Genomic DNA, 27,452 nt, shown 5'->3' with positions numbered 1-27,452 from the left:
TCTCTCTCTCTCTCTCTCTCTCTCTCTCTCTCTCTCCCCAAACAGAGAAACATGTATGGTATCCAGATATACAAGCCTCATGGAGATGTTTTCTGCTGGTATATGATGCCAGAAACAAAGAGTCTGAGTTTTGGAGGTTTGAATTCACAGATGCATTGAGAGAAACTTAAGACCTAACATTCACTGCTAAAGTTGAATAAGTGTCCTTATCAGTAGGAACAGAGATAATAATCCCCTATTCAAAAGGCTACTCTCCAGACCAATGGCACATTTGTGAACAACACTGAATAGGATGCTTGCACTTCTTTGGTGCTCATTAAATAGAAGAAAAACAATGAATTCCGGCTCCTGTGGATGGTTGGCCTTTGTAAACAGAGAAGATTAGCCCTGTGTTCCTCCACCCTGAAGAGGTCAGGTGCCTGCCTGTTCTGTGGAGTAATTCTGGTCAAGGAGCTTCAGATCTCTATACAGAGGAATCTGTATAGAGGCATCTCTGATGCCTCTCAGATGCCAAACAAATACATAATTTCTTGGTAACTTAATGATTAATCCTCTTAGATGATGAAGTGTGCTAACAGGTTTATCACTGTGGCAAGATGCTTCATGTCTGTGTGGGCCTGTAATCTATGCTCATAGGTTTCTGGGTAGCAAGAACCTGCCCTGTAAGTTCTAGTGCAGTGTAGGGCAATAACTTCCATTAGATTGTTTGGGGAAAGTGTGACATTAAATGACGTAGGTAAAACACTTTAGGGGAAATTAAGAGAGTGGCATTAAAATCTTACTTCTGCTATAGAAAGCAGGATGAGACAATACTCAGATCCATACAAAATTCTTGTTTGTGTAGTGATTAAAGACTGAGGTATTTGCAGTATCTATTCATAGAGCAACTGTCTCTGACCAAGGCTTCTTAGATAAGCCATAGCATATGAACCCTGGACTCAGTAGCCTGTGGTGTTTTATGTTTTAAAAAAGTTCATGGACGTTTTATAGCAATATGTTGAAAGCACAGAAACCCTTTTAAAAGCAAGATAGTTCATTAGTTTTAATAACTGAAGGACCTCAGGATGACATGTGTATGACCACATTAGACACTAAATGGGCTGTGATTTTTCTCTTCAGTTTTAGAATGACCATTCAAGCTTATTCATAGGAATAAAGCATGGGGTCATACAAATATCATGGTGATTGCTTAAATAAGTCCACAGACTCTACTTTCATGGGTATCCAGATTGAGTACTGTAATTTTTATGTTTCAAATGAGTTTTATGTTTCAATGAATGTTCACATGAGGGCCAAAAAGATGATGTAGAAGAAAAAGAGATGGAGGCTTTGGAACTGCAAGAAACCAGAGTTTCATTATTAAGTCTGGGCCCTCCGCAAGCAGTAGTCATAGGTTTTCTTCCTCCACCATCCCCCTAACTAACCAAGAACGACTTACATTTATAGGCTCTGGTGAACAAGGATCTTTATAATCTCTAACAGGCGACACTTCCAGCCTTGTCTCTCACAAATAAGGATCACCCTCAGATCCTTGAACTTGGTACAAATATTTTTACCTGCTGAGCCATACCTCTGGTATAACTTTTGTTCACTTAGAATTTGTTTGATTTCTTTACATAAATTTCACTGTTTCCTTTGGCGTACAGCTGCAGATAGGGAGCTCTGTGTTTGAGTAACGTGATTCTTGTTTTATATTTAAACATAGAAATAGTCACAATGAGTTATATTGGAGCAGAGCTGGCAGATCTTCTAAATACTAGAACACATTGGAATTGGACAGGCCAAGGCTAGTGTAGGCCTAGTTGAGAAGATAACAAACATTCACGTATAAATACGTGTCAGTGGTTGTTACATACATTGGACTGAGGTTGAGGGTGAGGTTGTCTTTTGGGCAAAGTCAGCTGGCATGTTCCCTTGGTAAGCATGTTACATGTATATACAGGAATGTAACGGTGAGACCTCAGCTACATTCAGACTCATCTGCACATAACATATGAATCATAGTTTTGTGATATTAAAATTATTACCTTCTGTTCACTATCACCTTCATTTGTCAACTCTTAGAAATAGCAACTAAACATGGTATTTGCCTGATGTGATCATTATAATAGAGGGGGTGACAGCATCTTTGTAGTCATGCTCAAGAAAACCTCAGGCTGGGCTGACGACCGCAGTAGATTCAAAATGCTTCTGGTCCCCTGCTGCCCTCTGAGGAATAGCTGTACATAGTGCTTCATGGTTTCTTCCAGAAAATCCTACCTAGCTCATCATATCAACTTACTTTACACTATATATGATACTTTACACATTATATAATGTTCATGATATCAAATTACTTTACACCCAGTAAACAGCACCAGTGTGCCTTTTTACAGTCATCAAGGAGTTTCAGATATAGGCTCCTCCTTGTGGCAAATCCTTTCTTGTAAGCATTTTGGATTATAACAACCTAGAGACCCAAGGAGAACAAAGTGGATCACCTGGAAGATAGCAAAGATGTGGTGGTTTGACAGGTCCTTTGCTGTGAACACAAACTCTGAAGCAAAGTTTGACTTGAAAACAGTGATTTTAGCATCTAGCAAAGGGTTAATGGTACCCAGCAAGTGTCCAAGTCAACATTCTCATGACGTCAGCATGAGCAGCTGTACTTTTTTTTCCCTTCCAGCATTTGGCATAGTAACATCACAGGCTCATGCATAATAGAACCAAAAGCGATGTGGTTCACAGCTGGGTCATTTGGAACGTGAGTGTTTCTTTTGCCGTCTAGATCTCACCCTCTCCATATTCACTTCTCTTTCTTTACAGTATCGCATGAACTATGATCCTGAGGCTGGGGTGATGGCTCTATCAATAAAGTGGTTGTATACAAGGAGGATCCAAGTTAGATAGGCATACCCATGTAAAATGTTGGTGAGCAGGGTATATTTAGAACTGTATGTATGTATGTATGTATGTATGTATGTATGTATAAGTGTGTGTGTGAAAATATATATGTATGTTCCTATGTATGTATGCATGTGTGTGTACATATATATATGTATATGTGTATACATATATATATACAGAGTATATATGTATGTTTGTATGTATATAATAACAGTTAATGAAAAATAGACCATTAATTTGAATGAAAGCAAGGAAGAATATATGGAAAGGTATGAAAAGAGAAAAGGGAAGGGAGAGATGATATAATATTATAATCTCAAAAATAAAATAAATGATTTTTTTAAAAGTTGGGCATGCTAGTGTGACTAATAAGTTCACTGGGGAGGTAAGGAATGAAGACACTAAACCAGTCAGCTTAGCCAAATGTGACCTTAGTCCAGTGAGAGATTTTTGTATTAAAAAGCATGATGGGATGGTGCCTGAGGAAAAGTGACATTTAATGTTGTCATCTACCTTCCATGCATACCTGTGTGTACCTGCACACACATGAATGGCCACAGACTTCAGAGCCTAAAAGGATGCAGAACATGTCTACTGTCTTAAGTCTTGATTACACTTAGAAAGGAGGGCATTTTTCACTTGTAGCTAGCTCCAAATGGACCTTTCTTTGTCTGTGGCCTTTGTACTGCAAACAAGAATGGACCCTTCCCCTTTTGTATCACTTGGCTCTAAAGCTTGGAAGCAGGATCTCTTGTTTCTGCACTAAACATCCTCTCTCTTATCTGTCTTTTTGTTTGTCTTTGCCTCTCATCATAACCTCCCTACAGTCACTCTGTTCTTCTCAATGTCTCTTCTAGACTCTGGTGCATAGTATTGGTCTTGCCAGCTGTATGCCCACTAAACACAATTGAAGCAGGAGACAAGGGCCTTGCATGGCTCTAGGGACTCTGAGCTTGTTATCACAGGATATTCAGGCCAATGCTTATAGAAATGGGACATGACTTCATTCCGCAATTAATCTCTCCTAATCTTCTACCAGTCACGATTTGGGACAGTTCTAACAATAAGAGACACATGCCCTGTGCTACATTCCCTGAGATGTGGCTTTAAACAACAGATATGGGGCACTTTCTGTTTCATCGTTCCAAAGATAACTCAGGTCATTGAGAAATGAAAGGCATAAGAGTGCAAGCCTTCTCATTTATCCTTGGAGGGCAGGTGACTCTACATTCCAGGTTGCCCGGACAGTCCTAGTTTATGCTTATTGTCCTGGCATAATTATTAATAGAGCCATCTCACTTTTAAAAGTGTCCTGGTTTGGATGATAAATGATATGATCAACCCATTTAGAGGAGCTCTGTGCCATGTGCTCAGTGGCAGAGGCCTCTCTATTTCCCTTGCTCCATCCTATCATCAGACACACATCTTCCCAAGCAGAGCTAATTAGAATTTTGCATAAATGGAATTACTAATGAGAGATTTACCCTTGTGCTATTATTTTGGCTGGAAATCTATCCTGGACAGAATGGTTGATTACAGTCAAGGTGATCAGGTCCCACTTAGTGAAACTCCTGGACCCTTAAAATCTCATTTTGTGTGACCTGGTTAATTGAGGTGTTTTCATGGCAATGTCTCATTATGGCCAAGGAAAGGAACATTTAAGCAATGGTGTTTAGATCACTGTCAGCCACAGCCATGCTACATTCCAGATTTTAGAACAGCCAATTCCTCTAATCAAGCATGTAAGTCATAACACAATTATACATTCTTAAAATGGGAAACTCTTATAATTTGAATCTAAAGATCCCCATGGACAGCTCACTTGGTAAAGGCTTGGTTCATAGACACTAGGTTTTTGAGAGGCCATTGCACGTCAAGGATTCCAATTTTATCAATGAATTACTCCATTGATGAAATCAAAGCTGAGTGGGTAATTAAGAAGCAAAGTCTGGCTGGAGGAAGTAGGTCACTAGATGGATGTTCCTGAAGAGTTGCCTTGTCCTGGCCTCTTCTCTCTCTCTGCTCTGCACCTACTATAAAGCTCCATTCCACTTTGCTCTCTGCCTGGGTGCTTTTCCTCACTTCAGCTCCACAGCACGAACCAAGATCACGGAAACCCCATGGCCAAAATTAAATCTCCCCTTTCCACACACACATTGCAGTCTCAGGAATATTGTCACAGCAATGGAAGGAGAACAGTGCTTGGTCAGAGAGTGATGGCCAAGTGCCTACTTTCTGGAAACCTGAGAAAGTTTAAAATGTGATGTTAACAGGTATTCCCGAGTAGGAATCGTGGGAAGCCAGAGTAGCCCATAGTACATATAGTACAAACCTCTAAAAGCAGGAGACTCCCTGCCTGCCTGCACACATGCCATGCTGACTTGTTTTCAACTGATTTCTTTTGCTGCAAGAGACAAGTTTACCTAGTTGCAGCAATAGAGTAATTTTTATGACCAAGCCTCAAAGACCAGAATGCATTCCTCTTAAACTCATTTCCTCAAAGCATTCTCCTGTAAGCCTGAGCACACACACAGCATGGCACTTAATGCCCCTTTCTCTAACAACTTATAGAATAAAAGTACAAAGAAATATTATCATTACCATTACTATTTAATTTTCCTTTTCATAGAAAAGTCCAAAACTTGAAGCAGTAAACTAATGCAGTTCAAAATAAAAGAGGAAAAAAAGCCCTAAGCCAGGAATTAGAACATACAGATTCTAGTTCTGGCAATAAATTATCTGTATGACTTTGGGCAAATTGTTTGCCCTCAGGGTCATAGTTTCCTCACCTGTAAAATGAGGTGATTGAATTGGATGGTCCAGAGCTCTCTAAGAGAGCCACTGTTCTGCAATTCTCCAGTGAACGGAAGCTCTCCAAAGAATACTTTGGCTTCATACCAGGCTTTTTGTTACCCTCAAACTCCTGCCTCTGCCTTTATGAGAGTATCCAATCACATTTATTTCTGTGCAAACAAGCCCATGAGGCTTGGGTGTTTGGTTAGATTTTCTGCAAAAGATCCATCAAGGCACTGCATCCCAAGTGAGAGGGCAGCAAATTAAAGTGATGATTCAAAGACAAGTGCATAAAGCACAGAGGATTCTGAGTAGATAATAATGAAGGGCAAGGCTGTGGCAAGGCTGGACCATGATAGGAACATCATGTGATGGTCAAAGGAAATTCTACACATTTCAGTGTTCCCAGTGTGTGTATGTGTATGTGTGTGTGTGTGTGTGTGTGTGTGTGTGTGTATGTGTGTGTGTATGTGTTTTTGAGAACATCCATGTGGATGATACAGGATCACTTTGGACATTGTTGTTTAAGTACTGTATATCCTCTGTCTATCTATCTGTCTGTCTATCTATCTATCTATCTATCTATCTATCTATCTATCTATCTATCTATCTATCTATCTACCTGCGTACCTACTTAGCTACCTATCTAAACCAGTGCCTCTTCAGTGGACAGACTGGAGCTCACCAAGTATGCCAGGCAACCTGGAGCCCAGGAGTCTGCTTGTGTCCACCTCCCTAGCACTGGTAACTGATGTGAACTGACAATACATCTGATGGGTTTTTTATATGCGTTCTGGGGAACAAACTCAGCGTTTCTTGCTTGAAAGGCAAGCACCATATCAACTGAGCTATCTCCTTGACCCTAGACTTTTTTTCATAACAAATAGCTATAGACCAGATTTATATCCCAGGACCTAGCACATATAACATATTACAATACATTTGAAATCACCTTGCCCCACTTGATCACTGAACCTTTGTTGAAGATTTCAGGGCCATGTATGAACAAAGGTCAACTAAAACCCCAGAAAGATGAAAACAGAAACGAAAACAGCCCAGGAATGAGAGAGCACGTGCCATCAAAGATCTCCAGATTCAATAGCAAAGAAACCAGAAGCTCCCTGATGTGGCAGACACTAAAACAAAATAACCAGGAGAGTTAAGCTGCAGTTCTCTCTTCTCCTTTAAGTCCTAAAGATCTACTAGGGTCTCAGCTAGGAGAACAGCCATCAGATAATTTCCAAATGGTTAATGAATTCAGGAATATAATGGGCACTGTTAAGAGAAAATAAACACAGAAAATTCTACCCAAATATCTGTGATAAACCACTCAAGCAGACAAGTAACAAAACTGTCAACTGCCCTCTTAAGAAAAAACTGAAAAGGACCTTTGATATTACATAGTTTCTCTGCTTTCTTCCCCAAGCTTGCTATTTCCTTCTTTTTAATCTGAAAATGACATAAGGTGTAGGCATTATTTCTGAATGTCAATATGATCTTCAACCCTAGTTATTTGACCCACTGTTTTTTGATGTTCAGAATGTGTCCTGGGATATTCACTGTGTGTCATTTGTAAGATGAGGAGAAGCATATTGGAGTCATCTGCCAAGTGTGTTCAGGAGTTTAGAACATTAGAAAAGGTTCTATGAAATTTAATTAAAAATGGTGCAATATCCTTTGGACTATACATGGTGGAACTGATTGTTCTCACAGCATGTGTATAGTATAGGATTGCAAAGTCAAGCATCAATGGGAAGAGAGGCCCTTGGCCCTGTGAAGGTTTTGTGCCCCAGTGTAGGGGAATGCCAAGGCCAATACATGGGAGAGGGTGGGGTGGCAAGCAGGGGGAGGGGGGAAGCAACAGTGGTTTGTTCTTGTTGTTTTTTGGGATTTTTTTTTTTTGAGAGGAAACTGGGAAAGAAGAAATCATATGACATGTAAATAAAGAAAATATCTAATAAATTTTTTTTTAAAAAATGATGTAATAATCAAAATGGGTATGGAAACCCCCAAAGGCAGACTGTTTCTTAATGCATTCAGAGTCAAGAAGAAAATCATAGGATCACAAAAGATTGGTGAATTTCAAGGAGCATGGTGACCCTTGTAAAGTCCTTCAGTTCATCCTGGGGATAATTTATGTGAAGGCAGAGATGCTTGTCACATAGACATCCTTTTGTGTCCTTTTCACTGTTTTCTTATGGTTTGCATATTTTCTCCAATCATAGATGAAACATATGTTTGCATTTTCCCAGTTGAAATTAAGGACAACCCTAGATTTCCTACCCAGGTAAAGTCAGCTTCCAGAGGTATGTGCATTTTTCAGTTTGAGTTATACACATCTTGGTTCTAAAGTGAACTTAGTTCTATAAATGTTAAACTTACAATTTTTGGAGACTGATGCCATTTTTGGAATGCGGTTCAAAAAAGAAAGAGTGGGGGATAAAAAGAAACCTCCTGAGAGCTCACCAATGATCTCTATATTTTGAAAAGGAAATGAAAAGAACCAGTGTTCATCCCTAGATTCACCTCAAGTGACTCAGAATAACTAGAAATAGGAAGTGATGAGCTCTCTAGATGAAGACCTCAATGCTGGGATGCAATATATCGAGCCATGTGGGTCAGAAGTGAAGGCAGAATTGGTTTATTCTTTGAGCAACTTGTGTCTTCAGTGGAGGACTGAAGAGAAGTTGCTTTAACACCAGTTTCATCAATTTGCTAACACAGTCTAGACAGTTGATAGCAACAAATACCCAGTTGTTGATGTGACACCTCATCTTATTTTGAAATACTGGGGTAAATAGAAAGAAGAAAAAAAAATCCAATATTTTATTCCCCTGCTACCCTCAAAACTTGTAACAGAAATTATAGCATCTTTTGTATGAGCATGGAAATGCACAGAAGGTAAATAATGATGCAAGAAGATGTTTACACACATAATAAGATGTTGAGTAAATAACATTGGTTATTTGAATGGAAAAGAGATTTCTCTGAATTTGGCAATTTGGAAGGGATCATAGAAAAATGTCCAAGGTTAATATGAAAATCTGTTTTTGGTATGTTAGAATTCTAGTGTTGGCATGGAATTACATAGCCACATCAAACCAGATGTGGATGGTCTTCCTCTAAGAGTGAAAGACATTTTATGATTACAAAGGGTATTCTAGTGCACTTACATGTAAGACATAAATAGTTGAGCAGTCCCTCAAAGCACGGGATAAAATTTTGTCTGTATCACCTCGAGGTAAGTCTAAGTCAATGCCTGTGAAGTCCAAGACAGAAAATCATGCTTCTCTCTGAGATGAGTTATTTGAGAGGACATGGAAAAATAAAGTCAGAGTTTTCTCTCATGAAAGAAATTTTATTTTGTTTGTTTGTTTTTAATTTCATCTGAAGTTCCACAACTTTTAAATATATTTTCAGGACTCTGAGAAGCAATGAATGGAAAGTGCTTGTCATAAAATTTAGATGTATATTTTTCACATAAAAATGTACATGTGTATATGTATATGTGCATACATATTGACACTTGTAGCACATATATACATACATGTTTGTGTATCTACCTAAATATACCACACATGCACAAAGATACACACACACACACACACACACACATACACACACAGAACCAGACACATGAGACTACTTGCCTTTTACCTGAAGAAATATATATATATATATATTTGACCAAATGAGAATAGCTTTGTCAGCCTCACTTATTAATTACTATTGTGCAACTTCCTCTGTCTATGTAATATGCTCAAACAGTTGTTATGTGGCACCTGGTCAGATCAGGTTTTGATTAAAGAAAGCAGATTGTACCCAAAGTCTTTCAAATTTTAATGTCTATGGCAGAAATTCTTTATGATTGAGCAAGAGGTACTCTGGTTCTAATTCTGCTTCCTGTTGTGCTTACAGAGGAGTTAGGGGTGAAATGATGGTGAAGAATGAAGGCCAGGGAACAACATCAAACCTTGTAGACAAGAAAACATGGCTTTAATGAAGCCAGACCAGTATTTCCTCGCATTACCAGGGCATATTAGCTATTCAGCAGCTGTCTGTGTTTCATGCCAATGTGTGTGAATTTGTGAATGTGTGAATTTATACATATATATGCATGTGTGCATGTGTGTGGTGTGTGTGTATATGTGTGTGCATGAACATGTGCATATATGTGTATGCCCATGTATGCACAGAGAGAAGGTGAAGAGACAGAGATAGCAACCACTACAATAAGCACACACTATCATTATGATTTAATTTATTTGGGGACAAACCTTAGTAAATTCTCACTTGCTATTGCAACAAATCAAAGAAATCACTCAAAACCATTGTTTTATTTTCTTGTGAAATGTGAGATAGTGTTTTCACACTTGTATATATCACAGATTCAACAGACAGAAAGGAAGTGAATTGAGGGGATGGTTTCATAGTTTTCTTTTTAAAGCTAGGAACATCAGCAGCTCCTTAAAACAAAAATCCTAATTGTGGGAGACAGACTATGCTCTCAGGTATCATCAGTGAAATGTCTTTGTGCAGTGGGTGGGGCTTAACACAGGCAGTGATGACTAGTCAAAGTATCACGTACCCTTACCCACACTCATCACAGAAGGGGAGGAAAGATTCTAAGAGTAGTAGGTCAGGGAGGTCCAGAGGAAAGCAGCATCTTCTGGACTTCTGTATATGAGCAAGAGTGCCAGCATCCCCCCATGAGCAAGAGTGCCAGCATCCTCCCATGAGCAAGAGTGCCAGCATCCTCCCATGGGATAGGAAGGGAGTCGCAGACGCCCTCTTCCAACTGAAGATCTAAGACAATCAGTGGTTTCTGGGGGAAGAAGAAGGGCTAGTTTTCTTTAAGGATATGGCTCTTGGTAGATCATCCATTCCCTGGTGTATGGCACTATTCCCATAAATATATGGACAGTGAAAATTAGGGACAATGGATGACTAAGTAAAAAATATATAAAAAGGAAGGAATAAAAGTTGCAGAAAACTAGGTGCTTGAGGTGGATCTGAGAACTTCCAGGAGTTTGGGTAAAGGTGTAATTAAATATATTATACAACATTCTCAAAGAATTAATAGAAATATTTTTAAAGTGCCAGCATCTGAAGGATCCTGCTGAGATGCCTGAGAGCCAGAATGAGGTTCTTATAGAAGTTATTATATCAAATACAAGCACAACCAGGATTTGTACATCCTGGGTGGCCAAGGGATCTCAGCTATTCCACTGGGAAGGAGAAGTGTGTGCTCGGCTGACAGGATTCTAGGTGTTGGGAAGGATGACATATTCAGTATGACTTTGTCTGTGTGGGACATCTCTACACTTACCGAAAGCTGATTCTCTTTAGAATTACTTCTCCCATGTTCTCCCCCTTTCTTTGTTTCATTGACTCACCTTTAGAGAACCATGTGTTTGTATGGCATATGCACGAGTGATTTTGTGTGTGGTGCTAATTTTCCTTGAGTTACCGTGGAAGCTGGCAGTAGAGGATCTTCCTCAGTCATTCTCGACCTTTTCTTCATTTGAAATGGTCTTTTGACTGACTCCAATGGGCACAGTTTGTCCATCCTGGCTGACCAGGAATCCTGCAGTGCCCACTTTTCTCTGCATACCTGATGCTGAGATTACAGCTGTGTGCCCTTGGGCCTGTTTGTAAAATGGGTTGTAGTGATCTGAACCCGAGTCTTCATGATTGAGCGGGTCATATTTTAGTCACGGCACCTTCTTCCCAGACCACCTCTTTTCTCTTTTAATTAGGTCAGGCCTGAAATGATACATGCTTCTCTGTGAAATAAACCTTGGCATTTGAGAGCTGTTAGACATTTTATCTGCTTTTTGAATTTGTCTACAAAAATAAAAACAGAAAGAAGTAAAGCAGACAAAGGAGACTAGTGCTTTAGTTTGAAGGCTGGTACTGATGGCTTGGCCACTGAACTGCAGGTGCTGAGCTGATGGCCTGGTAGCTCTGTGGCCTATCCAGATAGATAGTTAAGTGAAATGAATGTCCTTGTTATAAACTGGTTGGAATGAATCAATTGAGTTGAACAAAGAGAAGCTCATGTGCTGGAAGTTAGAACCAAATAGGTTTAAAGTAATCATAGTTTGAAAGCTACAGCTGCTGCAAGCTCTTGCAATCATGAAATTGATGAGCAGTTAATTTGCGTGAAACCAGAGAAAGGTCTAATGGTGTTTAGGTGATAAGAAACAAAAGCCGCAGGGTGCTGATGGAGCTCATCAATCTTTCGGGAATAGCTGGATGTTCAGCACACAGGGAAGGAAGCGCTCAGGACTCTGAATGAAATGGGCTTTGGTGCACAATTTTCTGATGTGATTGTATACCTCAGTTCCTCTCTTTGGGTGCATATTATTTTGCTAATTAGCCTGCTTGCACTTGAAGATCAAAGGCTGTGCTTTCAACTCCTTTATGTAGTGGGCACAATAATAATATTTTAATATTAATGATATTCATTAAGAACACTATCATTGATGTAATGTTAATATGAATAAATGCTTATTGTTGAACATTTCACAGATGAGAATAACCCAAAGAAGAACCCAACATTATGAGCTTAGACATGTGAAAGGATCAAGTAATTAATCATGATCAAATCTAAAATGAAGAAATTTAAAGTATTTGAGACTTATCTCTTGCTCACTTGCCATTTATACTCAATGTGCTCAAAAGTCAACTCTGATTTTTCTCTACCTCTCCCCCAATAAATAACTAATGTGTGGGTTTCACACAGGCTTTTCCCTTCATAACCATTTAAAGGAGGAGGAGTCTTTAGGATTTTTGAACTAGCTCAAAAAGTATGGTTGTCACTTGGATATTCTTCCCTTCCACAGTTATGTGTAAGAATAGATTTTTGTCCCCAGGGGTGGACAAAGGCACATTAACAATACCCATTGGATCTCCAAACCAACCTAATAGTGTGTCCAAAATTCTATATCCCAATTTTCTAGGCTTAAAATTAACTGCTGCAAAAGAAACTTCATGGTTCTACTTAGTTGGTTTTATAGTACAGTAAAGTTTGCATTTGATTTAACAGAATAAGCTTATGATAAGAAATATAACCTACACTGAATAATTTGACTAATATTTTCATTGGAAAAGAAAATTTAGCCAGGCAGTGGTGGTGCATGCCTTTAATCCCAGCACTTGGGAGGCAGAGGCAGGCGGATTTCTGAGTTCGAGGCCAGCCTGGTCTACAGAGTGAGTTCTAGGACAGCCAGGGCTACACAGAGAAACCCTGTCTCAAAAAAACCAAAAAAATAAAAAAATAAAAAATAAATAAAAATAAAATAAAATAAAATTTCTGACATCCAAATTTTCCTGCAGGTTTAAAGACTCAAGAGTTCATAGCTGGATTCTGGCTACTACATTATATAATACCCTGCAACAGCCTGATCAGGCACTAGGATGGACTCTGTGGAGTCTGAAGAAACAGAGTATAGGTAGCCCACCATTTAGACACATGTGAAGGAAAGAAAGCCACGTGCTCCATTTGGCGCCACTGTGGTGGAGATTAAGGAAGTTTGAATAGGTTGATATTAAAATTACTAGTGCATAAAATGTGACAGTTCTAAAGAGAACAGCTTCAATGTTTGCATGTCACACGTGTCATTGAATTCACAGCCTCCTTTCAAAAGACTATGAGCAGATGACATTTCACTTATTATATCTGGATTTCTCTTCAATGATCTCATAGAGAAGTGTCTCAAAAATACACCTATGTAAAATAAAATGGTGCAACCTATTCTGCTACGTAAATAAATGAATGATAAATAAATGAGGAGCTTAGAGGGTCTAGCAGTCTGAGCCGATGGGATGTAAAGATAAGGAAGCCTTGATCTGGAGGTTTGGATATAACCAGTGGAGAAACTGGGACCTGAGGAAAGGCTTCCTTCCTTGTCTGTTTTTAGCAACCATCCTCATGCCTTTAGAATGTGTGGCTGGGCCCTGCTTCATGGATGAGTTCTGGGCTCTCACTGAGGCCTCATTGGAGAGGCCTTGAGAGAATCTGGATGAGGTGATTCTTAGCTGCCTTGCTTGCACCCTGTTCTTCCCATTTCCTGCTCAGATAATATTGTATTCCAAGCTCTCTGACCTTGAGATTGTGAGTAAAGAGCTTGGAGACCAGTGGTTCTCCACCTTCCTAGTGCTGGGACCCTTTAATACAGTTCCTCATTATGTGATGAAGTCCAAGAATAAAAGTATTTTAATTGCAACTTCACAACTAATTTTACAACTGTTATGAATCATACTGTAAATATCTGTGTTTTTTGACCATCTTAGGTGATCCCTGTAGAAAGGTTGTTCAACCCAAAAAAGATCATGACCCACAGGTTGAGAACCCATTGTAGACTCTCCAAATCTTTTGTGTATGTTTTAAAGTTAAAAGGACAATTTACATAGCAAAAATCAGAACAAAACAAATAAAAAATGCCATATATTCACAAAAGCACAATTAAAGCATAAACATAATATTTTTAAAAAACTTTTAAGGTCACCTTTTTATGTACAGATGTATATACATGTCTGGTGCCTATAGAATCTAGAAGATGGATGTTAGACTCTCTAGAATTAAAGTTACAGGTAGTTGTGAGCTGCCGTGTAGGTTCTAAGAGCTGAAACTATGTGCTCTGCAGAAGCCACAAATGCTTTTACTCACTTAGCCACCAAAACTACATAATGTTTTAGTAAATGGTGGACAGCTTCTAAGATGGTGTTCTGTAAGATTGCATTTCCATGTAATATTGTTGTAGTCCTACTGTGTGTAATACCCTATAACATCTGTATGGAAGATGACCAAGTTGTCTAATGGAACACTTGACATGTCATATCATGAAGAGATTAAAAACTGTATATATGCTGAAATATATGCCACCATGTGTAATCAGTACCCTGTTCCCCAGAAAAAATTTAGGAATGCTTTGGATCTCCCTACCTAAGTCCTTTTTGCCCAAAGGAGAATATATGTTCCTATGATATATGAAATGAAGATTCACCACTAATAATATTTCAAATGTGTCCTGGGAAACATTATACTTCAGCATATGTAGACTTACTCTTGTGTTTCATGGCTGTAACTTATTTCACAATAAGGCATGTTTCATGGCTGTAACTTATTTCAGAATAATGCATGATATAATGTATATATTATTTTCCTCCTGAGAGACAGGCATTTAAGAGGCCTATTGAAAGATTTTGCTCTCAAGAAATGGTTCAACAAACCTCCTTGTTCAACATATCATTTGTAAAAGATAAACTTATCATGTGAATATATGCAGTGTATGTTAATATGAAATTGTTGAGGTGGTATTATATAAATTTTAATTATATAACTTACATTTATTTACCAAGGAACAGGATCTTAACAGTTGTGTCTTTTCTTACATCTCTGTCGAAATTTTTAACTGATACAGCTGATGATGCAGCGTTCACTATAAAAGTTTCAAATGATTCCTGGAAGGAATCAAATTTTCTTTATAAACATTGCTTACCTAAGACTTCCTGCTGTCAAAGAGCTGGTGGGGATGGAGAGAATGTAGCATATTGCACACTTCGCTGGCTATTCTTAGACAGTAGTCAGTGTGAGGATCCAGAAAGGAGAGATTAATTTCCATTGTGAGTCCACAGCTAATGCCACAGGGTTCTGTGGTGGCTTATGTTTCCCAGCTGGCAGAATCATGTGCAGAGTTTAACTGATAATAGTTTGCTGCTCAAGGAACAGAAATACAAAGCCTTGTGTTGATATCTCACCGATGGGAACAGGCTGCCCTGGGCCTAAGCAACTAATGGCATATCTGCCTCAAGATATTAAACACAGATTTTCACATGTTTGTGTGTTTTTTCTGACCCAAAAGCTTTGCTGTAAAGGAATAAAAGAGAATCACATTGGGTCACACAGTGTGGTAAATATGGGGTCACAGGAAAAGCGTTGCAGAACAGAAAGCTTCATTTATTTATGGCTGTGATACTGTCAGGGGTGGATAAGTATTTGTTAAAATTCCACAACGTAAGAAGGTTCTATTTTAGGTTGGCAAAAAAAATAATCTAAAAGAGAGAAAACTATAGAGTAACGATGGAAGTAAGAAGGGAAGGGAAGAGGGAAAGAGGGAAGGATAGAGAGAGATAGAGAGACAGAGAGAGACACACAGAGAGAAAGAAAATGTACTTTTCCCTTGTTGTTCTTCTTTAACATATTTTCTTTATTGGTGTATATGTACCATACCTAGTATTGGGTTGGGCTTCATAGACCTTTCTATAAAGTACACCATACAGTTCAATCATTATCATTCTCTTAGTCCAACACTGCAGAAAACCAGTATGGAATTTCCTCAAAAATCTGAAAGTAGAGCTACCTGATTTACCCACATTTACCACTCTTGTATATACCTGAAACATTTTTCCCTTAGCAATACCAACTCTTAAATTAATAGTGAATAATCTGGTTTATATAAAACTCTAACAATTGTTTTAATTCGAACAAGGATTTACCCCTCCCATTCACTTAAATTGGCATGCCCGACCTAAGGCCTGTGGGTCAGCTGTGCAAGCAGCTGAGGATAACCATAGATAAAGTCCAGAACAAAATCTGAACTTCCTGAAAGTATTATGAAGTTTTTGTCTTGTTTTATAACTGCATTGCTCAGCTGTTGAGGACCAGCTCTGTAGATATTTGCATTCTGTTGCATAGTCAAAAGGCTGGATGTGCCCACATCTCCTAAGAAACTCAGACAATGTTTTAATGTGGATAAAGACGGGTCTGGTTGGAGATGAGAGCTGGGGGAACTGTTGAACAGACTCTCTTCTGACTTCAGTTACTTGTGAACAAGTAGCCAGTCCTACTGGTTGGTTTCTAGTTCCAAGTTAACAGGGATAGAGTTTGATTCAAGTCCTGGAGTCTTGACACAAACACAAAAAATACCAGCAGATTACTGAGGAGGGAAGTGTGCCATCTTATTCAACACCAGAATAAATATTTAAAGGGGAGAAGTTGTGGTAAAATCTACACATCAGATGTTCGAGATGACTAACATTGGCGGAGTAATACTTTCTCTTTTTGGTAGATGTAGTTCAACAAATATTTTTTCTTGAAGCAATAAAAATGAATAGCAGGTTATAGATATTGCTCAGTGGTTAAGAAAAGCTGATGCTCATTTAGGGGGACACAGATTTGGTTCCCAGCTACCCACATCTAGTGGCTCAAACCTCTTGTAACTCCAACCCCAGCTGTTCTAACGCCTGTGGCCTTGAAAAGCATCTGAATTCATTTGCAATGTAAACTATGTATAAAATACTCCTGAAATCCCAGCAATGAAAAGTTAGAAATATTTTGATCCAAGATTCTATTTTGAAACCTCAAGTGATAGTCAGCATGTTAGTGATACTAGCAAATTGTATTCAACTAGATTCCAGGTTCTAGAACATTCTTGGGCTGGTTGAGTAATGTTTTTTCACTCTCTCTGCTTTTTCCCCTTTTCATTTATTCCATCCATTCAGAAGGCCACCTTAAACCTCCAGCCTTTGGAAGACCCTGTCTCCATCCAGTTGGAGTTTGATGACATCACCTATAAATTACTCATAAATTTCTGGTATTCTAATCTTTCTGGTATTTGTTAAGTCTTTTATTTCTAATTATGCAACACACAGTTTTGTCTATTGGTGAAAGTTGTGGGGCACTATGGAGTTTAAAAACCTGGGGTTCCTAACTTGCAAGGATCTTAGAAGTAATCAGAGCTTTTCTTCTCATTTGTCAGAGAACAATCTGAGTCTAGGGAGATTAAGTGTACTGTTGAGGTCTCAATGTCTAGTCTGGAGAACAAACCCTGATAAGCAGCTACTGATGTTGAAAAATGAATGGGAATATGCAAGACATCAAGTCAAGTCTCCATACCCCAGCGCAACATTCACATATGATAATAATCTATTAAATGATATGAAAATCAGTTGGTCTCAAGATGTTTGATGACTGCACATGGCAACAGATACCATGTAAGTATGCAAATACGGCAGTCTCCTCTGAGACATTAACCCAAGACAATCACTGCAGAGGCAAAAGATGAAGGCTTAAACTTAAATAAGAAGTCACTTCATGTTTTGTAATAGTTATAGTAAAGAAATTTAAGGAAAATAACACATATCTTAGAATTCCTTTCGAGGCCATGTAGGGGGACTGTGAAGTATCTCTTTTAGAAATCGTTTTAGGAACTGATAACCATTAGACTATCCCGAAAGCAGGCTGGTTAAACAAACAAACAAACAAACAAACACCAAAACAAAACAAAACAAAACACCCAGAATGACATAGGTCCATTTTACAGAGTTTCTTGGAAGTCTTGTGGAGGTCTAAGACTTTCTTAATGAAAAGCTTTGCATTTTAATTTACACATAATACTGGAGCATTTGGCATACAGAGTTCCCACATTTACCTAATTAGTAGTAAAACAATTTAATTTAGGATTAAATTTATTTTCAAAGAGTATTTCTCTGTAATATTTTATTATAAATATCATTGACCAGAAATATTGATTAAGCTCCAGTTCTTGGTGTGAAATTCAAAGCTTTTTAAAACCGTTCCTATGAATAGCAAAGCATTTCATATATTAATTAGAATAGTGTGTTATTTAGGTAATTTATTCTTCTGAAAACTCCCAGGTAGACTATACATTATTTTTTTTTTTGTGAAGGTCAAATTTGTTTATTCTGTCTCCTGAAAGCTGAATTTTGATTCTTTATTTCTCCTTTAATTTAATACAAGTATGAACTCTATATTTATTAGCTATAATAACAAATAATACATTTTGGTCACTAAATTTGTCTGAATATAAAGCTCAGTGTGCTGGATGTACTGGTGGCATTTAGGCAGGACCTTGGCATCATCTGGTTTTCTTTGAAGTTTTATAAATCTGGTTTATTGAAGTGGTGGATTAATGGTCTTCTGAGCTCAGTTTCCTGAGGTGGGGCATTTATCCAAGAGTTAGGTGTGCCCTAGTGGGTACAAAGCAGACATTTCCCAGTTATGTAGTGTATCCAAAGAATCCATGTTTAAGTGAAGAGCTATTAGGACCACACACTTGTAGTCAGAACGTATGTAGTCTGGGGCCATACATGATGCTGAGGGTTTGCAAGGCAATGGACCTTAAATATCAGTTACTCCACCTAGTACCTCCACCCACCCACCCACTTACCACATCCCTGCCCTCAATTCCCCTACACTGGGGCATCTACTAAACCTTCATAGGACCAAGGACTTCTCCTCCCATTGATGCATGACAAGGCCAACCTGTGTAACATATGCATCTGGAACCATGTGTACTCCTTTGTTGATGGCTTAGTCCCTGGGAGCTCTGGACTGGTTGGTTGAAATTGTTGTTCTTCCTATGGGGTTGCAATCCCCTTCAACTCCTTCTGTCCTTTCTTTAACTCCTCTACTGGGGACCACATGCTCAGTCCAATGGTTGGCCATGAGCATCTGTCTCCATATTTGTAAGGATCTGGTAGGGCCTCTCAGGAGACAGCCATATCAAGCTCCTTTCAGCATGTACTTCTTGGCATCCACAATAGTGTCTGAGCTTCATAACTGTATATGGGATGAATTAGTTGAGAAATTCACTGAGTAATTTTTTATCCTATTTACCTTCTATTCCAATTCTTTCTTGCACCGATCTTTTTCCAACCTATCCAACTTGGTGTCCTCACAACAAGAACAGCAACAAACAACAAAAAAATCCAACCCAACAAAACAAAATAAACAAGCTAATTGAACTCCATTTGCAAAGCCCACATACTCTTTGCTGGGTGGCCAAACACTAGAGTGTGGTCAATCTAGGGGAGGAGGCAGGTACACATTTACTGAAAACAGACTCTCATAGCATCTATCCGTTGCCAACCGCTTCACAGCTAGGGATGGGATTGTGTGTCCAACTCGCCTCTCCATGCTGGGATTCTGTGCAACTTGAGCTTGTACAGGTCTTGTTCATGCTGTCATGACTGCTGTGAGATCATATGTGCAACTGCTCTGCTGTGACTAGAGAATAATTTCCTTGTATTGCTAATGACTGTTCATTACACTCACAGATTAGTGCATCTCTCATCACTCATCAGAAAAGCTGCTTTCTGCCACAGATGGGAGTTAACACAGAGACCCTCATCTGATCAAGGTGCAGAGAAAAGGGACTGTGGAATGTCCAGCCATAAATGGGACACCTATATCATACCCTGTTCTCCCAACTCATGTCAATTACATCTGACACATTTCAAATGGCCCCATTGTGAAGGATGTTGAAGCTTGAGTTCTGATGTCTGGAGGTTACCTCAAGGAAGTGCAATCTCTTTCTCTCAGGAACTCCAGCTATCAGAACCCATTCTGTTCCCTATGTACAAGTCCAAACATATTTGTTTCTGCTCCACTTGACTCCACCTCTGCTCTCATTTGGACAAGTGCACTCAGGCATCTGTGCAGGAACCACAAGTGTAAAAAGGGATGGGTTACTAGTCTACCAACCCCAAACTCCCCCAATGTATCTCTGTATATGTGTGTGTGTCTCTCTCTCTTACAGACACACACATACACACACACACACACACAGAGAGAGAGAGAGAGAGAGAGAGAGAGAGAGAGAGAGAGAGAGAGAGAGAGAGAGAGAGAGAGAGAGAGAGAGAGAGAGAGAGAGAGAACAAAACCCTACAGCCTACGACTACCTAATAAGTCACTATGAGGGAAATAAATTAAAATAGAGCAATGTGAAAATGTCTTGATGTCAGCATTTTGTTGGTCTAATTTTATTTTCTTTCATTTATAAGTGGGATTCCAAATGTTAGATTCCTCATACTAAGGAAGTAAGAACAGACTCAGGTATAGCCTATCCAAATCCTGTGGAAAATCTTCAGATCTTATACTCCTGCCTCAAATGGCTTCACGTGTCCACCCCGAGCAAGGACAAGATTCAATCGAGAGATAACAGCTACATCCTATGTTCTTGCCATCTCATGCCATGCCATGAGATCTATATTCCTTCCTAGAAAGATCCAAAGCTAAATGCCTGTTGTGTGCTGGAGTGAAGGATATCAAAATGATGTCAAAATGTCCTGATGGACTTGTTCAATTGGTCCTTTCATGCCCCAAGTCCCCTAGCATTTTGGCAGTTTTCTTTCAGTCATATTTGTGCTGAATCTGTGAATGCAATGGCCTCCTAACTGAGGGTTTATCTCAGAAGAGGTCACAAGGGAGAAACAGGGTTATGGAGTCATGAAAAGTTGAGAATGAGCAGCTACTTACAAGAGTTCTGTACATGGAACCAAACTGGGGCATTTTAATTTTTTCTGTCAGAGCAACTTCACATGCACTTTAGAAATGATTAAGCTCTGCTAGGCAGTGCACTGGAGGTATCATCCTTACTCCCCTCCTTATGCAAGAACCTATTGCCCTATTCATTAATCTCTTGCATGTTCTAGCCACCCTCATGTGTGACTTTTTTTTTTTTTTGCCTTAGTCTAACATTAGTTTGCTGGCTTTCAACTGAATTTTAGAACTCTTGTCTTTTTTTATCATTTCCTTTTTGTTCCCCGAAACAGAACTGTATCCACTTTGACTAGTTAGTTCAAAAAAAGCGAATTGCTCAACCTCTAGCACCCCATTCAACACAGCAATGTAGTTTAACCTAGTTTAGGACCCACAACAGGTAGTTTTAAAAGAAATAGTAGCTCATAAAACTTCAGTTTCCCGTGAATGAACTGTGCTTCATTTTGGTATTCTAAATTCTTCCAAAAGATGCTCATGCAATTGTAATTGTGGTCCCCATTATTCCCTGTCATTATTGAGTTGCTTCAAATAACTGGGGACCCTTACTTTCTTCCTCTACACATGTAGCTGTGGCAAGCTTAGAAGGTCTTTGATGTACTGTTCTATCCTTAAAAAAATTATACCATCTCTAATCTATTCTGTAATATCCGTGTGAATGTTTTATGATAATATGAAATCTCTCATCCTTTCAAATATTTGAGTAAAATATTATTCCAGGTCATTTCATTCATATTTTACATTTGCATAACTTTTAAGCTCTTCCCCCAAGAGACTTTTGGCAATCCAAAGATTACAACACTGTGTGTTTATGTGTGTGTATGTGTGTGTGTGTGTGTGTGTGTGTGTGTGTGTGTATGATGTTGAATTCTACACAGCATAGGGTAAACAAGTAATTATTAAAATAGTTGTTTTTAGTCATGTGTTAAGGAATTAGGAATATACTTAGTTTTAATTATTTTCTTAATCCACAATTAGGAGTATACTTAGTTTTAAATTTTTTTCTTAATTCACAAAACACAGGTTTATTGTCTGTCTCTCATGATAGGAGAAACTTTACAGTGATGTATAGTTAAGTATACTTTAATTAATTAATTAGTTAGTTAGTTAATTAATTAATTAGTATACCTTACCTACAAACTTCAGTTTCCCCTTAGTTCTCTCCTCCCAGTCCTTTCCCTGTACCTTTCCTTCCAACACTTACTCCTCTTCCCTTTCTCTTCAGAAAGGAGGAGATCTTCCTTAGTCTTAAATTTTATCTACAGTTTGCCTTTTTCTTTCTCTCATTCTCCATCTCTTATGAACAGTGAAAGTCATTTGTTTTCCACCATGTTAAAGGCATGTGGCCACAAGTTGAGGAATCTGGGGTGGGGGTGGTGTCTTTGTCTAAAGGAAGCAGGGGGCTCAGAGGTCATTCTTGTCATCATGAACTATCCCCTGCAGATTGCCTCAGAGGCCTGTCGGAGTGGTTTTAGTCCTTCTGATAGGACTCTAATCATGAAAACAAACAAACAAAATAAAAAGGGAATAAAGCTTTGTCATTTTGTCTTCCAAGGGAAAGAAGATGCTCGTTGCTTGTCAGCCTGTTGTTCATGAAGTTTGTAGGATTAAACATTACATCTATAGTACTTCAGAGCCACGTTAGTATCACAGCTGTGAATGAGAAATATGTAAAAGCAAGAATTTGATTTCCAAATTAATTTTTAATTACTGTCTATTACTAACTCTAAAGTAAAAGTAAAGTTAGATATCAAAACAAAATGTTTAGAAGATCGCAAGTCTGGAGTTCATTTTTTTGTCTTACATTTTTCTTTTTTAGTTCTAGAGGTTGCAAATGATGTCATCAGTGAATTCTAATTGTTTTATGTCCAATTTTAAAATTTGCATTATCTGTCATTTTATCTTCTTATTTTTCTTCTTTGTGGTCCTAGCGCACATAAATGTCTAACCAACCATTAGCTTTTATTAGTAAAGTTAAAGTGAATGGCAGCAATATGATCATCATAAAACACTGACCTGCTTTTATTGGATATAAGATGGGTGTGTATAGGATTAGCCCTGTCCTCTTGCTTTACTCTAATTGCTAAGGATCTGGAATTTTCCTGCTTTTCACAAAAGTGCCCACAACACCTTTCCTCTCCTAAAAGCCATTGACTCTTCAAAGGTGTGCTTGTTGACATCACTGAGCTCATGTTGACTACTGCCCAAAAGCTGAGACTCCATGTATGTGAAATCAGTATAAGAAAAACTGAGGGAGAGTGCAGAGATGAGCACCAGTCCCATGACTCAGGATACTGCCTTCCCCACCCCTCTTTCCCATGAGCCATTTTCCCCACTACGAGCTCAGGGAAGGTAAACCAGATGTTTATAGTATATAGTATATATACTATATATATATACATATATATATATGTATATATATATTATAGTATATAGTATATAGTATAGTATAGTATCACTGCTCTTTTTCAAGACAACAGACTCAGATGGTGTCCAGTACAGCATCTTCATTTTCTTTGGATTCTCTCAACTACATTTATTTTAAAGACAAAGTTAGAGGCAAAATTAAATGAGATTTATAGCTTTATGAAGTAACTTAGAAAATCCAAACCGAGTTCCTCTGCTGTTATCTTATTCCTATGTATAGGGTCAGAGATTCTACTCCATCAGACAAATCAAACACTGCTTGCCAGAGTTCTCAAATTTTAAAGGCATAATATTTTACTAATTGTTTAAACATTTTATACATGTACATAATGCATTTTGATCATAGCCAACCTTTTACTTTTCTCTCTAGCTCTTCCTAGCTGTATTCTCTCTGTACCCTCAAAACTTTGTTCCATCTATCTATCTATCTACCTATCTATCTATCTATCTATCTATCTATCATCTTTATATCTATCATCTTTATATCTATCTACTCATCATGTTTCTATCATTTTTCTCTCTATCATCTTTCTATCATTGTTCTATCTATCTTTTCTTTCTATCATCTTTCTACCATTTTTCTATCCATCTATCTATCATCTTTCTATAATTTTCTATCATCTATCTATAGTCTATCATCTATCTTTCTATCTATTATCTATCTATCTACCTATCTACCTATCTATCTATCTATCTATCTATCTATCTATCTATCTATCATCTATCATTTTTCTATAATTCTATCATCTATCTATAGTCTATCTATCATCTATCTTTCTATCTATTATCTATCTATCATCTTTATATTTATCATTTTCTATATCTATCTATCTATCATGTTCTTTTATTTTTCTATGTATTTATCTTCTTTCTATCATTTTCTGTCTAGCTATCTACTATGTTTCATCTCTCTATCATTTTCTATCATCTACCAATCTATTTATCTATCATCTTTCTATCACCTATTATCTATCTATCTATCTATCTATCTATCTATCTATCTATCATCTATCTATAATTTTTTATCCCTATATCTATCATCTATCAATCAGTCTTCTAGTCCAGTTTGTGTTTTGCATATATTTACAGGTATAGGACCATCCATTAGAGAAAGGTAGACCTACAAGGGTCCATATACTCAAAGCAAAGGGATTCTTCCTGCCTCAGAAACCATCAACTGTCTATTTTACCTCGGTTTTGAATGGAGATTTGAGGCCTCACATTTTAATCAGAATACAGAGGCCAAGTCTATGTACATCCTTCAAAAGTGAGTCAAGAGAAAATAACCGTTAATGAAGTCCCACTGAAGTGAACACCATAGCGTAGCATTCATTCTCTTCTCTGTCCATGCAGAGTTCAGAATGAAGCATAAACTATATTCCATAAAAAGGATTTAAGTATTTTTAACATTTGATATAAAAATATTTATATAGCAATAAAAATTGATTTCTAAGATTTTAATGTCTTTCATGCAGGGCTTTTTTTTTTTTTTGCAAGATCTTTCAAATTCTTTTTTAAAATTAACTATTAATTAATTGACTTAGGTTCTAAGCACAGTTTCTTCCCCCTCTTCTCCTTTCAGTCCTTCCTCCCCATGTTCTCTCACCCCTCATCCACTTCTCTTTCTGTTCTCAGAACAGAAGGGGAGGCCTCTCATGGATATCAACCAGCCTTGGAATATCGAGTTGCAGGAAGAATAGGCCCTTCTTTTCCTATTGAGGCTAGACCAGACAGCCTAGTTAGGGGAAAGAGTCCCAGAGGCAGAATCAGGGTCAGCTCCCGATCCTAGTGTAAGGGGTCCCTCATGAAGACCAACTTACAGCCTGATATGTATGTGCAGAGGGCCTAAGTCAGACCCATGCATGCTCTCTGGTTGGTGGTCCAATCTCTGTGTACCCTATAGGCCCATAGTAGTTGATTCTGTAGGTTTTCTTGTGGTGTCCGTGACACCCTGCCTCCTACAATCTTAAACAGTTTCATAGTCCAATACCTCTGACCCGAATATACACTTTACCTGCCCACACAGCACTGCTTTTATTGCTTCAGCCTGATGTCTACCTCACCTGAGGTAGAGGGAGGGAAACTGAAGGAGAAAGGGGCAGAGGTAAGCAGTGTGATTCTTCTAATTCTCATTAATACTCTTTTACAGAATTTCTTTGTTCTCTGAACTTTTGTATTACACAAATGCTCCTCCATTTAATTTCTGATTTGCAGTTTGTTCAATCCTGTAGACATTTCTTTGTAGTTCTATTATTTTCTTCAAATCATCATTTGTATATTTTAGTAATTTACATGTTTTTATACCTTCCTGATTTAGAAAATTAATGTTTTTTATTTGTTAGAAAAGTGCTTAGAAACAGCTTCAGTCTCACTGACCATGTATCAGAATGTAGCCAAGGCATGGTACCATGTTTGATTTTAGATTAGGCAAGCCTGAGGCTATTTGATACAGGTATAGTGCTATGTCAGTGGGCTTACTTTGGCTTTCTTAGCAGTTTCTAGAGAAATAGCTTGACTTCTTGTTTGGAGGCATATTAAATAGACATTTGGCTTTGAAGATTTTGAAATTCAAGTTTAGGATGCAAACTGTTTTCTGCAGCCATCACGGGATTAAAGCGTTTCCCGGATTTGTTGTCTCCCTGTGGAGGAAACCAGACTGGTTGCTCAATGCAGACAGAGGAGGTAGCTCCCAGTCCATGGGTGGACGGCAGGGGAATCTATGAAGCACTTTGATTACAATTATGTTTCATCATGAAAAATACCATGTAAAAAGTCTTTAGCATCGCACACAATGTTAAAGTCCAGGACACAGGTATCTCTACGAGAAATGACATCAAGTCTTGCACACACCAGGTTAGGATGACATATGTATGAGTTTGGGACTCCAATACATTTGGTGATTCTCTCTGGGAATCTGTACAGTATAGGTTGCTTTCTGCCCCTTGGGGTTGCTATTCCTCCAAAGCATAGACTGTAATTTAAAGTGGCAGAGCAGAGAAAGTCAGGAAAATTTACTGTGTTAGGTAAGAAAGTGAAAAGGAACTGTGGAAAAAGAGTCTTACTCATTTGCAATTTCAGGGCAGGTGCTCAAACCAAGCTTTGGTTTGAAAAAGCACAGTGTGCCTCTCAAAGATGGAGCAATCCTGTGCTGGCTTTCTTCATGCTCTGAGTTGTGGTAATAGTCAGCTTGGACTAAGCCTGCACTAAGTTTCCTATTGAATACAAAGAGTGAGTGCATCTACACCAGTGCTGCTGAGGCCCCTGAAGGGAGACACTGTGCTGGGTACCAGCAAGACTCAAATTCATTTCCCCAGGAGAGTGATGGTGAACTTGTAAGTAATGCTGACTTCCACTGCTGCATTTCTCCTAAAAGTCTGAAATTCAGTCTATCTATCTATCTATCTATCTATCTATCTATCTATCTATCTATCTATCTATCTATCTATCTACCTATCTATCTATCTATCTATCTATCTATCTATCTATCTATCTATCTATCTACCTATCTGTTCCCAGTACTCAGGGATACTCATATTTGCCTGTAACTCCAGCTCCTAGGAGAATTTGATAATTTGATGCCCTTTTCTGGCCCTTCTGGGCACTGAATGATCATACATACATACATACATACATACATACATACTAATAATGGGTATATGCACACACACTAAATAAACAAACAAGTTAATTGATTAATAGTATTTTTCCAAAAAAAAGAAAAACCCTTTCATATATGTTACCACAAACTTTTGGGAGCTCTGATTACTTTGTAATTCACTTACAACACTGATTATTCTGTCTAAGCAAATTTTGCAAGTCAGTTTAAAGCAAGTTCTAAACTGCTAATTATTAGCACATCAGAAACTCTAGAGATATACAAATTAAAAAATATGTGTTACTGATAATTAAAAAAAATCTAGAAAAAGTGGTGTGTCAGAGGGACATTTTTGTAGAAAGGAGGGCAGCCACTCTTGAATTCTATCAAGCATCCTCATCTTTTATCTTGGTGCACTAGATTGCCTGAATAAAAGAGTCTCAC

General features: G+C 38.2%; 1 protein-coding gene across 2 annotated transcripts in view; it reads right to left on the bottom strand.

Moving 5' to 3' along the window:
- The window catches only part of Adarb2 (adenosine deaminase RNA specific B2 (inactive)), a 532,727-nt gene that overhangs the window by 478,170 nt on the left and 27,105 nt on the right, over positions 1-27,452 (bottom strand). The window lies entirely within an intron of this gene.

The sequence above is a fragment of the Mastomys coucha genome, unplaced genomic scaffold (genome assembly GCF_008632895.1).
Source record: "Mastomys coucha isolate ucsf_1 unplaced genomic scaffold, UCSF_Mcou_1 pScaffold7, whole genome shotgun sequence".
NCBI classification, from domain to species: domain Eukaryota; kingdom Metazoa; phylum Chordata; class Mammalia; order Rodentia; family Muridae; genus Mastomys; species Mastomys coucha.
This window is presented reverse-complemented; position numbering and strand designations above follow the sequence as displayed.